The sequence below is a fragment of the Mastomys coucha genome, chromosome X, assembly GCF_008632895.1.
Source record: "Mastomys coucha isolate ucsf_1 chromosome X, UCSF_Mcou_1, whole genome shotgun sequence".
NCBI classification, from domain to species: Eukaryota; Metazoa; Chordata; class Mammalia; order Rodentia; family Muridae; genus Mastomys; species Mastomys coucha.
The window spans coordinates 126921301-126937297 of NC_045030.1; the positions used below are offsets into that span (position 1 = coordinate 126921301).

At 37.2% G+C, this 15997-nt stretch overlaps 1 pseudogene; it reads left to right on the top strand.

Moving 5' to 3' along the window:
• The first annotated feature begins 4062 nt into the window (after positions 1–4062).
• Positions 4063–6197, top strand: LOC116094490 (annotated as a pseudogene).
• Positions 6198–15997: the final 9800 nt, after the last annotated feature.

Consider the following 15997-nt stretch of genomic DNA (forward strand, 5'->3'; position numbering starts at 1 on the left):
GAAACTTCTATATACCCCCAGGCTATCCTGAGTATAATCATCATAATATTTAAAAGTATCTACTTTCGTAAAGCATTTTGTTAAGAATCATTAAAATAGGACAAACATATAGGTAATTTCTATTTTAAATATTTGATTCTTATCAATGAATCACTGATGTAAAAACTGGGGATTTTCTAACATAACAAACCAGTGATGAAACTGTACTTACCCCAGAAATATCCATGCTACAATCTCAAGTTGCTAATGAAATCTCTATAATCAACTGTATAATTCAATATTCTTCTGAAAAACACATGGAAAACACTTATTATACTATATGTAGGGAAATGTGTGCACATTCACTCAAATTATATGATATAATTTAGTTTGCTAAGATGGAAAACTCATTGCTTTGAGATTACAAGAACATCTGTAGATAGGCTCCAGGGGCTACTACAAAGAAAGTGGCTATTCATGGAAGGGAATTCCAATTTGTTGTGCTGCTTCAATGGTGAGACCAAAGTACAAAGTCACTAGAGAACTGAGGTGTCACTCAACAGTCATTATCCCACACAACCTCAGAATCTTCCTCTTTCAGATACTTGCTATAAGCTTACTCACCCAATAAAGAGCTGCCCAAAGAGAAATAGAATCCAGAAATCATCATATTTCATAGAGTAAATATTTGTCAAGAATCACAGACTCTATAAGTATCTAGAGCAATTAAATAGGAGGCAGCTTCTTATAATTTACTTAACATACATACACAACACTTCCTATGAACAATCATAGCACCTAGTTCACATTAAGTCCTTCAATATGTCTTTTTAAATAAGAACTTAAAACTGCTTTTAAACCACGAGTAATATTTTTAAAAATTATAGTAGAAGAGGCTGTTAAATGAGATTGGAAAGCTCAGAATATGTGCAGAAATATTGGATAAATTTGACTATATTAAAAATTACACCTTTTATACAGAGAAAAAAATCACTACTAAAATTTCAGAAGACAAATGACAGACTAAAAATATTTGTTTTTCACTCAAGAGAAAAATAAATTCTTTCATATTTAAAGAGCTATTAAAATTCAGTGAGAATATAAAGTAAATAGCAAATGAGTAGAAGACATAAAAAGAAATTCAAATTCCCAATAAACATACAACTGCATACTCAAACTCACTTATAGTTAAATATAAAATAAAACAGTAAGATATCATTATCCCCTTGTCAGCTTGAAAAAGAATAACAGCATTAACAGCATTAACACTTTAAAATCAGTGATTTAGTATAGATGTGTGCACAAATATTATATATGAATAGAAAGTATTAAAAAGATACAAAGGAACCTTAACAGTGAATCCTTACTACAGTAGGTAATGAAATAATAAGAGTTTCACTTTCAATCTATTCTAATTTTTATTGCTGTGTTAACAGACCATGACCAAAAACAACTTGGGAAAATATTACATTGCTTACACGTTCAGGTTACAGTCCATCACAGAGGAAACTCAGGGCAGAAACTTAAGAACCTTGAAGAACAAACCATAGAGGAACACCACAGGCTGGCTTTGAACTCAGATAGCCTCCTTCTGCCTCCCAAGTGCTAGAATTAAAGGGTTTAGCTTGCTTTCCTCATAGAGTCTTAGGCCACCTAAGGATGAGGCTGGCCATCCCGGGATGGCTCTTCCTTCATCAATTAAAGGGCCAGTAAGCAGGAAGGGAGGGGTGGGGTGGTGAGCAGGGGGAGGGGGAAGGAACAGGAGGTTTTTTAAGTTTTTGTTTATTTTATTTTATTTTATTTTATTTTGGAGGAGAACCTGGGAAAGGAGATATTGTGAATAAAGAAAACATCTAATAATAAAAAAATAAAAAATAATCAAGACAGTCTTCCACAGACATTCCCACAGGCCCATCTGATTTAGGCAATTTCTCAATTGAAATTCTCCTTTCAATCTATTGTAAATAGTGTCATATTCACAATTAATACTAAAACATTACCGTTAGCTTTTTGTAACAATTCAATTTTTAAACATGAGCAAAATTACATTTTAAATGCAAAAGAGATGGTTGGTAATAAGAATAAAAACAGTAAGGGTAAATGACAGGTAGAGAAGAGTCTGTAAGGTAGGTGTAGGGAGGGCAATAGAACACATGATATGTGAAAGTAAAAAAGGAAATACTGAAGACAGAAGGGAACCCTGGGGATGGAGAAGAGAGTAGGGAGCTGGGGAGCTGGGGAGAGGCAACCAAACATGAGCGTTATGAAAATTCCATAAGTAAGCTTGTTATTTTGTAAGTTAATTAAAATAAATAAATACATAGATAAATACATAAATAAATAAAATTTTATGAGACAAAATAAAAACCTGTCATCTTTTCCACTCTACGTGGTAATTTATTTGCAAGACTGCATAATGGTTCTGACAAATCCTGATATAATGTGCTTTTCCTTTTGTTTGGTTAAAACACTTTTACATTTCTAAAAATTAAAAGGGACTAAATGGCTAAAGAAATGGGGCTGTCCTTCATGACTTTGGTGGATGACAAGTAGAGAAAGGAGGACAAGGCTAAGATCCAAGTCCATTTCAAGCTGTTGTTTTCTTACTACTTCCAGAGATACTATCCATATAAAGACAAGGAACAAAGTAGCTGTGAGTCTATAGGCTTCTCAATGTAGAGACATAGTGCCTAGTTATTCCTGCTTATTTTTATGCTGAAACTGTTGCCACATTACATTCTGCACTGTAATGCTCTAGGTTAATTTGACAATTTTCATTTTCATGCACATTAATTGCACTTTAACTTTTAATCCCTTTCTGAGGACTACAGGTGGAAAGCATTATCATTAACTGTTTACCAAGTAAACAAACATTTAGAATAGCTTTATTAACATAAAATGAAAGAAAACAGACATCTGCTAGGAAAAAAAATATGTTTTGAGCAGTTCTGGCAGGATTAAGTTTCTTTTTCTTCCAACTCAACCTGTAAATTCTTAATCCCCATCTAAATGCTGAGAGATTACTCTAGAGACACTGCATGCTTGTTTCAATAAGGTATATAGCGTGCAGGTTGAGAACAAAAAGGAAAGCTGTGTCTTCATGTCTATTCAAATCTTGGCACTAGGATTTTGGGGCAATGTGCACTTGGGAATATTGCTTACCTCCTTGAGTTTCAACCTCCATATCCTTATATATAAAACTAAAACCCCGAAAAGACCGAAAGAATCAGTTAGAAAAGTTAATCAAGGTGATTAATACATAAAGTATTTAATCCTGTACCTGGAACATGGTAAATATGAATAATCAATTCAACTTTAAAGGCCTAGGACTATATTAAGATCACGTGAAGGATAATCTCCTCTCTTATAATACTGCTGAGAACATGCAAGTTCCAAGATGCAGCTATTTAAATCCTATATTGTTCATGAGCCAGTATTTTTCCAGCTTCACCATCAAAGTGAAAGGGGTACAGCAGGTAAGCTCCAAGGCATAAAGCTTTCATTGCCAACAGTCCATCCAATATGGGAACATTTCTAAAAAGTAATGGCAGGTCCCAGAGGAGAAAGAACAGGTCTTTAGTGAGGTTGATCAGTCCCAAATCAACAACATATTTTATTTTCCTAGCATATATTCTCAAAACAAGATGCTAATTACATTTTTAGAACTTTATGAAATGAGTACTGGTACTCCTTGATTTTGTTGATTTTGTACAGGCTAGGAAGACAGCCAGTCAGTTCTTACTACAATGGAGGGAAGGCCTGATCTTCCACAGATGTTTTCTGGAAAACAATGCATCAATCATGTGGCTTACAAGTACAAGACAACTGTATCCATTGGTGCTAGAGCTGGCAGTAGAAGGGAAGTTGATAATACCTACACCAACTGATAATCCATCTCAGAAGTACATTTAGCCATTATGAGTAGCAAAATAAGGGCAAGTAAAAAAAATGCCATAGACTTATAATGTTAGGCTCTTAAAAGTGCAGCCAGAAGTCACCCTTCACCACACATGTGAGCCAGACATAGTCCTTGCCCACCTGTACTTGCCCTGTTCTGTACTTCTTTAGTGATTTACCTTCAAGATGCCTGAGGAAGTACACCAGGAAGAAGAAGAGGTACAGACCTCTACCTTTCAAGTAGAAATAATCCTTGCCTGCTGAAACATTTCAGCTCATATTCTTCATCAACCAGAACTTTCTATTCAAACAAGGGAAATTTCCTTCAGGTGTCTCTAATGCTTCTAATACCTTGGACAAGATTGACTATAACATCCTAACAGACTCTTTTGAGTTGTGCATGGCAGAGATCTGAAAATGGACATTATCCCCAGCCCTCAGGAGCACATGCTGACTTTGGTAAGAACAAGCATTGGCATGGCCAAGGTTGGACTCATAAGTAACTTGGTAACCATTGCCAAGCCTGGCACAAAAGTTTTTATGGAGACTCTCCAAGCCAGTGAAAACATCTGTATGATTGGTGTTGAATTCTCTTCTGCCTCTCTGGTGGCAAAGAAAGTAATTATGTTCAAAAAATAATAATGAGCAGTATTCTTGAAGTCTTCTGCTGGTGGATTCTTTACTACATGTGCAGACCACCATGAGCACATTAGCCAGGATAAAAAATGGTCCTTTACTTCAAAAAAGACCATACAGAATACCTAAAGAATAAGAGTGTCAAGGGTGCACTGAAGAAACAAACACTCACAGTTTATAGGCTATCCCATAATTCACTATGGAAAGAAGTAGAGAAAGAGAGAAGTGTTGATGAGGCAGAGGAAGAGAAAGTGGGAAAGAAGAGACAGATAAGGATTAGAAGAAGACTAAGATTGAAAATATGGGAACTGACAAATAGATGATGAAAAAATTTAAGAAAAATGAAAACTAAAAGGATTAAGGAATGATATATCCATCAAGAACAATTTGATAAAACTAAGATTATTTGGACCAGAAACTCTAATGACCCCACCAGGAATGAATATGGTTTATTCTGTAAGAGCCTCACCAATAACTGGGAAGACTACTTGGAAGTCAAGTACTTCCTGTAGAAGGTTGGTTGAAATTCAGAACATTGATCTTAATGCCCCAGCCACCACCCTTTAACCTCTTTAAGTACAACAAAAAAAGCAACATTGAACTCTATGTCCTTTTTGTGTTCACCATGGACAGCTACAATGACCTGATAGCTGAGTGCCTCAACTATATCTGTGGTTTGATTGACTAGAAGACCTACCCCTGAGAATCCTGAAAAAAAAGCGAGATCTTGAAGTTATCCACAAAAACATTTTAAAGAAATACCTTAAGCTTGTCTCTCAGCTCACAAAAGACAAAGAGAACTACAAGGACTTCTATGATATGTTCTCCAAGAATTGGAATCCTTGAAGATTCCACTAACCGGTGATAATTCTCTGAGCTGTTCTTCTCATTGGACTTCTCAATCCAGAGATGAGATGACTTCTATGCCGAAGCATGTGCCTCACATAAAGGAGACACAGAATGACACCCATTACACCATTAGCCAGAGCAAAAAGCAGGTGACAAACTCTGCCTTTGTGGAGCAAGTACAGAAGTAGAAATTTGAAATGGTGCATATGACTGAGTCTATTGAATACAACTAAGTCCAGGAGCTTAAGGAATTCCATGGGAACAAGATGGTCTCACTGACTAAGAATAGCTGAGAACTGCCAGAGGATAAGGAGGAAAAGATGATAAATGGAAGAGAACAGGCAAGTTTGAGAACCTCTGTAAGCTCATGAAAGAGATCTTGGATAAAAAGTTTGAGGTGACACTCTCCAAATGCTGTGTTTTCAGCCTGCCATATTGTGAGAAACACTAGTGGCTGCACATTCAACATGGAATAAATCATGAAGGCTCAGATACTTTGAAACAATTCTACAATGGGTTACATGCTGGCCAAAAAGCTACTAGGCATCAACCCTGACCACCTCATTATGGAGACCCTGCAGCAGAAGGTGGGGGATAACAAAACTGACAAAGGTATCAAGGACCTGGGGATGCCATTTGAAACTGTTCTTCTTTACTCATGCTTCTCCCTTGAGGAACTTCAGGTTCACTCTAATTTCACCTATTACCCTATCAAATTAGGCCTAGGCACTGATGAAGACAAGGTGACAGCAGAAGAGCCCAGTACTGCTGTTCCTAATGACATTCTTCTACTTGAGGGTAACTAGGATGCATATTGCATGGATGAAGTTGATTAGAGATCCTTCTAGAAGCTCAAGCCCTCAATAATTTCCCCATGCCATCCCTAGAAGCCTTCAGTAGCCCTGGTCCACCTGTTTCTCTGCCTCTTGGTTTTCTTCTATCTTGTCCTTGGTAAGGCAGGAATATTCCCTCCCTCTCAGGTAGCAGGTTTGAGTGTTATGTAGGGGATGTTTGCTTTGTTCTGAAATTTAAATTATGCAAAATAATGGAGGCATAGGTTTTTGAAGTACAGTTAGTATTACTTGGAGATAGATTTTTATTAAAATGTAACTTTGGTGGCCTTGCTATGTTCACATATCTTCATTTCTATCAAGTCTCTTATGTTATTTTCTGAAGCCTAATGGACAAGTTTGAGACTTTAAAAGTGAACTTTATTATAAAACAATCTTCAGCTAGCAGAGAATTTCCACTCCCAGGATAACTATGAAGAATTGTTTGTCTGGAAAGCAGTGCAGTGAATAAGCATGAGTCTGAAATCAGGCAAACATTTGTGAAAAATACTACTATGCTAACTACATCTAAACATATATAGTCCCCTAAAGTTCCATTAAAGCACCAAAAAGGAACAATGAGAAAAGAATTCTGTCTTCAATAAGCAATGTTAAGAAAACTGTATTCTACTTGCCAATGCATAGAAATGGATACAAACCTCACACCAAAGTGAACTCAAAATGGATAAAAGATGCACATGTAAAATGAGAACATAGGGTGCCTAGAAGAAAGCATGGGAAAATAGAAAGATCCTTAAGATTGGTCCTGACTGTGATACTTGATTATCACAAAAATTATAGGCAATAAAACAATAAGAAGTAAATAGAACTGCACCAAACAAAGATTGTTAATAGCAAATAAGAAATTGATAAAATGGCAACCTATTGATCAATGTATGAATCATAACTGTTTATAAACACTATACTTAATAAGATATTTATTTTCAAAACATAGAGCAAATTATACAACTCAAAGGTAAAAAAGTAGCCCATTTAAAAAACAAGCCAAATACCTAAATAGTTATTTCTCCAAAAAGACAAAGAAATGGCCAACAACTAATCATGTAGGAAATGCAAATCAAAACCACAGTGAGATTTTTACCTCACTTCAGCAGGAATGGCTTTTATTAAAAAGACAAAAGATTTCATATACTAGAAGAAAAGGAAATCATTATACACTGCTAGTAGGAATTTCTTCAGATATTATGGAAAACAGTATCAATTTCATAAAAACTGAAAAATAGTTTTATTACATAATCCAAAAATCCTACTATTGTCATTAAAATGAAAGAGTTGTGTCAAAGACACATCTGTATCCTCATAATTACTGTATTATTCAGAATAACTAAAAAATGCAAACAACTAAACTGTTCATCAATTGACAAATGCTAAAAATTATGGAAGAGATTTAGAGACAGATTATCTAGGCTCAAAAAAGAGATAAGAGATCCTATCATTTATTCCAAGATGAATGAGTGTAAGAAACATTATTCCAAGTGACATACAAGACACAGGATAAAAAAAAATGAGACAAGGTCATTTTTAGATATTTTTTTAGGAAAACTATGCTCATTTCACAGTGGTTTGATGAATTTACATCCCCACCAAAAGCACATCATAGTTCATCCTCACTGGCATAGCTTCTCTAGCATCATGGAGTGGCCAACTGTCATGGAGGTATTAGAGATAAGTTATGCATTGGATAGGAGGGTGAATTAATTTCTAAGATTTCTTTCCAGTCTCTGAGCACCTACAAATAGCATGGCCTTGCTATCTGATTCTGTCCATGTTGTAAAAGCTATTTCTAATATCATTTTCTGCAAAAGTCCTTGCTTAGTTACAAACATGCCTGTTCTCCATAGTTTAAGCTAATTATTTATGGCTTTAGTCAAAGGTGTCAATACAACTCTGTTCAGACACATTGAGGACATGTATGCACTTGTATATGTATGCTCTCTCTAAAACACACACACACACACGCACACACACACACATACACATACACACACACACACAAACACACTTCTTACAAAAGAAATGAATGAAAGCCTTCCCTAACCTTTGTCATTGCTGAATTTTTTCCTAAACCCACTTATAATCCCCACCATTTTGGGAATCCAGGATGTGGAAAAACTCAAAGAATGTAGTTTTACCTATACCAAACATTAATTTTGCATTTACTTGGCATGGCTTTTTATTTTAGGGATCAGAGAGCAAAGTAAACGCTGTGCCTTTTGAATCTTCCATGTATATGAAGTAAAACCATACGGGGAACATAATGTATCATGGCTTGTGGTCTCTCAAATCTCTCAAATAGTCTCTCAAATCTTCATAGCATTTATGGGCCAGAAAGGTGACTCAGGCAGGTGAAGACACATAGAACAAAAGTTTGGAGACCTCATGAGCTGAATTTAATTCTTAATTCTTGGAATCCACATAAACATAAGAATCCAACAGACTCTGTAGAATTGTTCTCTGACCCCACACAGTCTCTCTGTCTCTGTCTCTCTCTCTCTCTCTCTCTCTCTCTCTCTCTCTCTCTATCTCTATCTCTCTCCTCTCTCTCTTACACACATACTTACACATGCATTCACACACATAATTAATAATTAAACAATAATAACACATTTTAAATGCAACATTCATGGAACACTTAATGTGTGTTGTGTACTTTGCAATCACCCATTCCTCCACTGGTCTCATGGAAAGTATGTACTTCCCCAGGACCTAGAGGAACATTGGTGTCTCAGTATAGACCACAGAAAGGGGAAAGCATATCTGCAAAATAAAAGATAGAAATAGATCTGGTAAAACAATCACTACTAAAAGTAGAAACTTGCTGGGTGGCCTCCAATTCACAGAAGGGAGCGGCTAACACAAATGTTTTCAAGTAAGTAACTGGGAACATGGATCCATTGAGTGTTTTTCAATTGTTCTTCCTGAAATGAAATAATAGTTCACTATATTTTAAACACACACACTAATTATTCTCTGATGCTGAGTCTGTAAGAGGCTCCTTAACTGAAAAGCCCCAAGGAAAATCAGAGTCCTTCCCCTTTGTCAACTTATGTCCACTACCTTCAGGGTGAATTTGTCCATCATATCTAGGGGCAAAGTGAAATGTCCACAGAGTGGGTGAGCCTCACACATCTGTGTTCCTAAGATGACAAGGAGAGTAATTGCACTTACAGGATTTCACAGAAAATTCAAGAGGATGACGAGAATGTGAGGAATTTTAACAGGAAGTATTAACAATGTCAAAAGTACCATGTTTTTACAAAATTCTCTAAAATTAAGCCCCACTCATCTCTCCAAGAAATTGGTCCTAACCTAATGGAACAGATTTTAATTTCATACTCTCTATGCCGCTCTCATTTATACTTTAACAGTTTTAGTGAAGAGTTCACATTGCACACTTTTACCAAGCAGGTTCATATTTCCCAGATGAATTTCAGGAACTTTTTATCTCCCCACACTGCCAGTAGCCTACTTTCCCAAGTGTAGCTTCAATTCTACCCCTTCTCAGAGTGCTCTGCTGGCCAAGTTCCCAAAGTACTCAGTACTTCCTAGCTCTACAATTTTCCTCAGTCAGTTCTCCTAGCCAAAAAGAAAACAAAAACAAAAACAAAAACAAAAAACAAAACAACTCACTCCTTTGTTGCTACCTTTCCTGTTTTTATGTTTTGTAATTGTAATTCCTCCATGAATTTCTTCTCCAATTCCTTCCTTCAAATCCTTATAGTAATCTATAAGTATTCGCCCAGGACCAAAGCCTACTTGAGTATGACAAGAAAGGGAAAGATAATAATACAAATAAGGAATAAAACACCTTAATCTCCAAAGCCAAGTAAAAATTTTAAAGTCTAGAATTGAGATTAATTAGTAGAACATAATATTCAACAAATATTTAGTAAGTCTTACTTTGTGCCAGACAGCCGAAGTAGCACAGTTCAGGAAAAACAAAAAGTAAAAGCCAGGCGGTAGTGGTGCACTCCTTTAATCCTGGCACTTGGGAGGCAGAGGCAGGCAGATTTCTGAGTTCGAGGTCAGCCTGGTCTACAGAGTGGGTACCAGGACAGCCAGGGCTACACAGAGAAACCATGTCTCAAAAAAGAAAAAAAGTAAAAAGAGATGATGACCGAAGGATAATTCAAATATAGATCTATCTTTTGTCTTTTGCCTTTTGCCTGAGCAGATAAGTAGATGGTGGGAACATTTTGGATGAGAGAACTGGAGGAAGTGCAAGTTGGACTAGAGCAACAGGGACTTGATAGTTCAGTTTTGGCCACATAACTTTGGAAAAGCTGTGCAATCCTCCAATGAAAATGTCAAGCAGGCGATTTTATATACAACTCATGGACTCAGAAGCCAGAAATGAAAGAAAGACTGAAAGTCAACAACCAGGAAGTCGGGAAAGAGTTGAAAGCAAGTGAAACAGAGCCAGCTTGAAATCATTTCTATAAATATTGAGCATCTCAAAAGGTCTCCCTTTCTATATTGGTGACAGGCTTTGCCGAGTCAAGAAGTACATCTTAAAAGAGCCAAGCCATCTTATGGAACTTTTCCTTTTTTTCACCTTTCCTTAATGTTTCATATGAACATATGAAATACTTCTTAGTAGTATGAGTAGATGAAGTAAGCAATTTGAATAAATAGCTTTCCTCTGAATTCTGAGTCAGTTGTTTAATAAACACTCATACCAGTATATCTTAATTGACTACTGTTAAAGTCTAAGGTCAGATATAGCTTATGTAAGTTTCCTAATTTTTATACCAAGGTCTTGACAGAATCACCAGTCACAAATGGTACTGGAAGCTAGCAGGCCACCCCATGTGGGTATTTACTCCTTCCAAGAAAACTCAGGCATGCAGGAACAGACCAGAAGGTATGTTTTTCCTACAAAGAAGCAAACTAGATTCCACATGGAAGCTAGAAGGCATAGCTGAGCATCACCTGCTGCTTTTAAAAGTCTACAATTGCTATGCTTTGGGTTTTGAATGAGTGTGCTTATTAAGTATATAGCAAACAAAAGTAAAAACATAAATAGCAAATGGCAGGCAGACATACGTAACAAATGAATGGAAAAAATACTATCAAATCAGCATCTTCCAACATTTGGCAAAGACCGCTTGGGTAGCATGAATGAGAGAGCAAACAAAGGAAACATCATCAAATTGGGAGCATGCAAACATCCAGCAGAAATTGATAAGAGAAGTTGAGACAGTCATCTGGAGTTTGCAATTTGACTTTCTTCATGAATGAGCTTCTTCCTTTTTGTTCTTACTATAGGCTCTTTATCCCATGGAATAAACAATAGCAGCCCCTATGGAATATGATTTTTATTTAACTCCTTTCAAGGGCACAATCTTTTTAATACTCTTAGCTATTTGCTCTTTTCCTCTCTCCCCATTGTAGAAACAGGGAGCCAGTCTAATGCCAAATAGGAGGTTTTAGAGGCGATAAGAGAAGGCCTCCTTACCCACAGAGCATATTTTCAGCAAACGTAAATACCACATGACATTATAATGATATTTGTACTGTCCCTGCTCAGGAATGGAGAATGAGTGAACCTCCTTAGAAGACCTGAAGTCCCTGAAGTAAAGAAGTACAGCTAGAGCTTAGTACCTTCCTGCGTCCTCAGTGCATGCTGAATAGTGCTATATGCTACAGCAGATGGTGGATGAATACTTAACTGAATAAGGAAATGGCACCAGGAGCAATGTGTAAATGTGTTATGAACCTTCGTCATTCAAAACTTAGCTTAAAAATTCGTATCCTTTGGAAAGCCTTTTCTTAATAACCCTGCTTCACTGTGATCAGCTCTTACAGTTAGAGAAAGCAGTGAAACATCTGAGTGAAATGTCAACCGGAACATAGCATCCTGGGCTTCCTCAGCCTTCCCCTATTCTAGTTGTCCCACGTTAATTTACACTTGTCTGCTATTTTGCAAAGGATATTGTAAGTCATTTTTCAACTCCTGAAATACTCCCTTGGTAAAGTACATGTCAAGGTTCTCATAGCCATTTCTTTTAGCCTTTCTTCTCATTTTGTATGTCTAAAACTGATAGATACCCAGTAAATCAGAGGCAGTGTGACTGGCTTGGCTAATTTTTGAGGTTCATAAGAGTTATATGAGATGTGGAGTACAGTATCTGCTAAGACAAAAGAACCTCCACTAAAGCTCCAGCTTAAATATAAGATACATTTCTCAATCCACTCCTGTGCTAGGTTCTCAGAACATAGTCCACTGCTATCTTCTATCTATCACAAAGGAGGGCAAAAAGAATGACAGGCTCTAAAGAGTCTGAGCTGCATACCACTTTTGAGCTGCAGGAACACTACTTGGTGACAGAATAGTGAAGGAATTGACAAACACTAACGCTGAAGTGAAAGCTGACAACTTGGAGATTTCTCTGCATGCACTTGGTCTTGCCTTAATGCCTCTGTGAGCTGAGTAAGAAACCAATCTCAAGTCAGACAAACTGATAGTGAATTTGATAGGGCACTAAGATGCAGTTAGATAAACAATCTAGAAGTAACTCTTCACCTTAATTCAATTCATAGAATAAGGAAATAATTTGGCAGTTATTAACTGAAATCCCAGTTCTAAAACTACGGACTTTTTGATTCATAATTTTTTCTTCCTTCCTATTTCCATCCCCATCCACTGAAGAATGATTAGGCACATACAAGGGGCCAACTAAATATGAACTGAAGAAGAAAAACAGAACATCAACACAAGTTTGAGATGAAAATACTAAGCTAGATCAAAAAATTTGTCTTAGCCTATCTATACTTCATATTACCATATACCAGTATGTGGTATGCACATGTGCTAAATGGGAGAAGGAAATAATGATCAAGGCAAAATGATTTTTATATGATTGAAGGTAGTAACTGTTATGGCTAGAGATAAATCAAAGCTGGAAACCCCTTTTGAACAAACACGTTCAAAATCTTCTAGAAACAAGGAAAATAAAGCATGAAAGCAATGCATCAGGTCTTCTGCTCTCTTTCTTTGTATAGACTTTATTTTTCAAGAAATATACTTTAAGTATAGTAGTACATCTTATAGAATTATATTATATAGTTTTAAGCATAATTAGGAGAAATCACTCTTTTCAAAGGAAGTCAATGAGAGAAATGCATTCAGTAACTAGTCATGTCTTTTTCCCAGAAGTAAATGGTGTTGAGGGTAAAGGGTTGACAATCATGATCTCAAAGGAATAGCACATGTTGAATACCTATTTTTCAAATATAAATTTTGGTATAATGTGTTTTCTTTACATCCCTATCACACCTTCCCTTCCCACCTTTCCTCCAAGTCCCTCACTCTCACCTCTCCTCGGCAATCCACCTTTCCCTTTGTCCTCAGAGAAGGCGAGGCCTCTCGATGGATATCAACCTACCTTGGCGCATCAAGTTGCAGTTGAATGCAAAAAAATAAAAAAAATTAAAAAAAGGTTTTAGTATATCCTTTCTTAAATAGATGCCTCTAACTTCTTTCTTGTGTCTCTTTCCTCTCTGCAGTAAAGGTGGCTACTTACAAGAGTTCTCAACTGATTTGCCCTCTTAATCATAAAATTTGTAGAAATGATATATATCTTCAAGGTTTAAAACGCTTTTCATATAACATATTATAATATATTTTAACTATTTTACTTCCATGTAACTCCTGAGTGACCACATAATTATTTACCATGACACTGTGAATTAAACAGCACATAATATTTTGACATGCAGCATGTAGTATGATTTTTATTAAATCTATTTATTTTTATTCTTTAATCCTTTTTTCAGTCCAGACTTCATTCTCCCTCCCTGTCTGTTCCCTGACCAATCCCCCTCCCATATATCCTCCCCCTGTGTCCAAGAGGATGTCCCTACTTCCCCACCCCCATCCTAATAGGCCTCCCCACTCCACTAGGCCTCCCTATTCTCTAGGGCCTCAAGTCTCTAGAGGATTAGGTGTGTCTTCTCCCACTGAATCCAGACCAGGTAGCCCTCAGCTGTCTACGTGTCAGGGCCTCATATTAGCTAATATATATTGCTTGGCTGGTGGCTCCATGTCCCAGAGATCTCAGGGCTCAAGGCCAGTTGAGACTGCTAGTCTTCCCATGGGGCAGCCTTCCTCCTTAGCTTCTTCCAGCTTTCCCTTAACTCAACCACAGGGGTCTCCACTGTAGAGCACTCCATCAAAGGTCCTTCCCTTTGAGTGCTGAGAGTCTCTCACCTCTGGTACATTCTAGAGAGTCCACCTACCTCCTACCTCCTGAGGTTGGCTGTTTCCATTCTTTCTGCTGGCCCTCAGGGTTTCAGTTCTGTTCCCCCTCACCCAATGATTATAGGACATTGATGAAGTTATTTTTTTTTTCCAAATTCACAGAGCTCATTCTAAACTCAAGTATTCTATCTTTGCTCTCTGGGTTATTTAGAAGATTGGACACTATAGGAAAAATTAAGTTATCTTTACTGCTCCCTAAATATACTGGGATTTTTTTCACACTCTATCTTTTTTAATTTGTGGTACTGGGAATTGAAACCAGGACCTTGCACATGTTAATCTCCTCATATGGTATCATGAAATGCATTAATTTTTTTGCCTGGGATACTTTCCTACCAGCCAGAACATCACCACTATCATCTAGCAAAATTCTGACTTCTATGGCACAAATCCTGTTTAGTACCAAGCACTCAAATAAAGTAATGCCTTCTCTTAAGCTAACAGACTTCAACTAAGAAATGTTCCCTGTTATAATGGTACTTGCAACAATCCCTGATGGTTCCCTACTCACCAATTTTCTACACTTGCTAACTGCAAATCCGTGGTCACAAAGATGGCCCTGGTTAAACTCAGAGAGTCACAAAATAAAATTAAAAGACATGGGTAGGGGAAAAGTACTTGTAATGAATAAAGTAGGATTAGAGGGCTGGAGGTTGCAGAGAGACCTGGGGTGACATTAATCTAAATGGACTCCATACATGAATGAAATTGCCAATGAATAAATTTCTTAAAAAAAAGTAGTTAATAAAGAAACCTCAACTGAATGAGCAGTACAATCTTACACAGCAATATGTTATAACTTACTTAAGTCAAATGTTCCAGTTTCCTTTGCTCTACAATCTATGTGTCACCCTGCTTCATAGATAGGAGTGGCCATATTTGATCAGTGAGACTAAAGAATTATGAAGGGTCTTTGATTTTATCCTACTAACAACCTAATAAGTTAGGTTTTTGTTTGTTTGTTTGTTTTTATCTCATGCTATGAATCCTAGCAGAAGACACAACTCTTTGGACAGAAACAAAGGACAACATTGCACATAACCACTGCAATCCCCAAAGTAGCAACATTTTCTTGAGCCTGTTCTCCAAACCCCAGTACTCAAAAGTTGATACAAGGAGACGAGGTACCTGACATGCCCTGAGTTGCAGAATGGAAGAGGAACCTTGAGTACAGGAAAACCAAATCTTTCAAAAGGTCCAGCAGCCACGCCTGTCCTTTGCACTAGAAGAGTTTCTTCAACTTTCCAAAATGTAGACAAGTATTAGTGAACAGTATTCCAGAATAAAAACATCACCGTGGGAAGCCACCAGGGGAGGCAAAGGCTCAAAGAGTCGCAAGGGAGCCTCCTGGCAGCAGGGACCTGATCCTCTCAGCTTCCAACTAACAGAGGTAGATCAGGGACCTTAGCCTCTTCTCCCTTGCACGTGGAGAATCTGCCCCCAGAGACCCGCCAGGATCCGGAGCCTCCAGTGAGAGCCGCCATCCCCTCTCTGGTGAGTTCCTAAGCCGGAAGCAGCCACC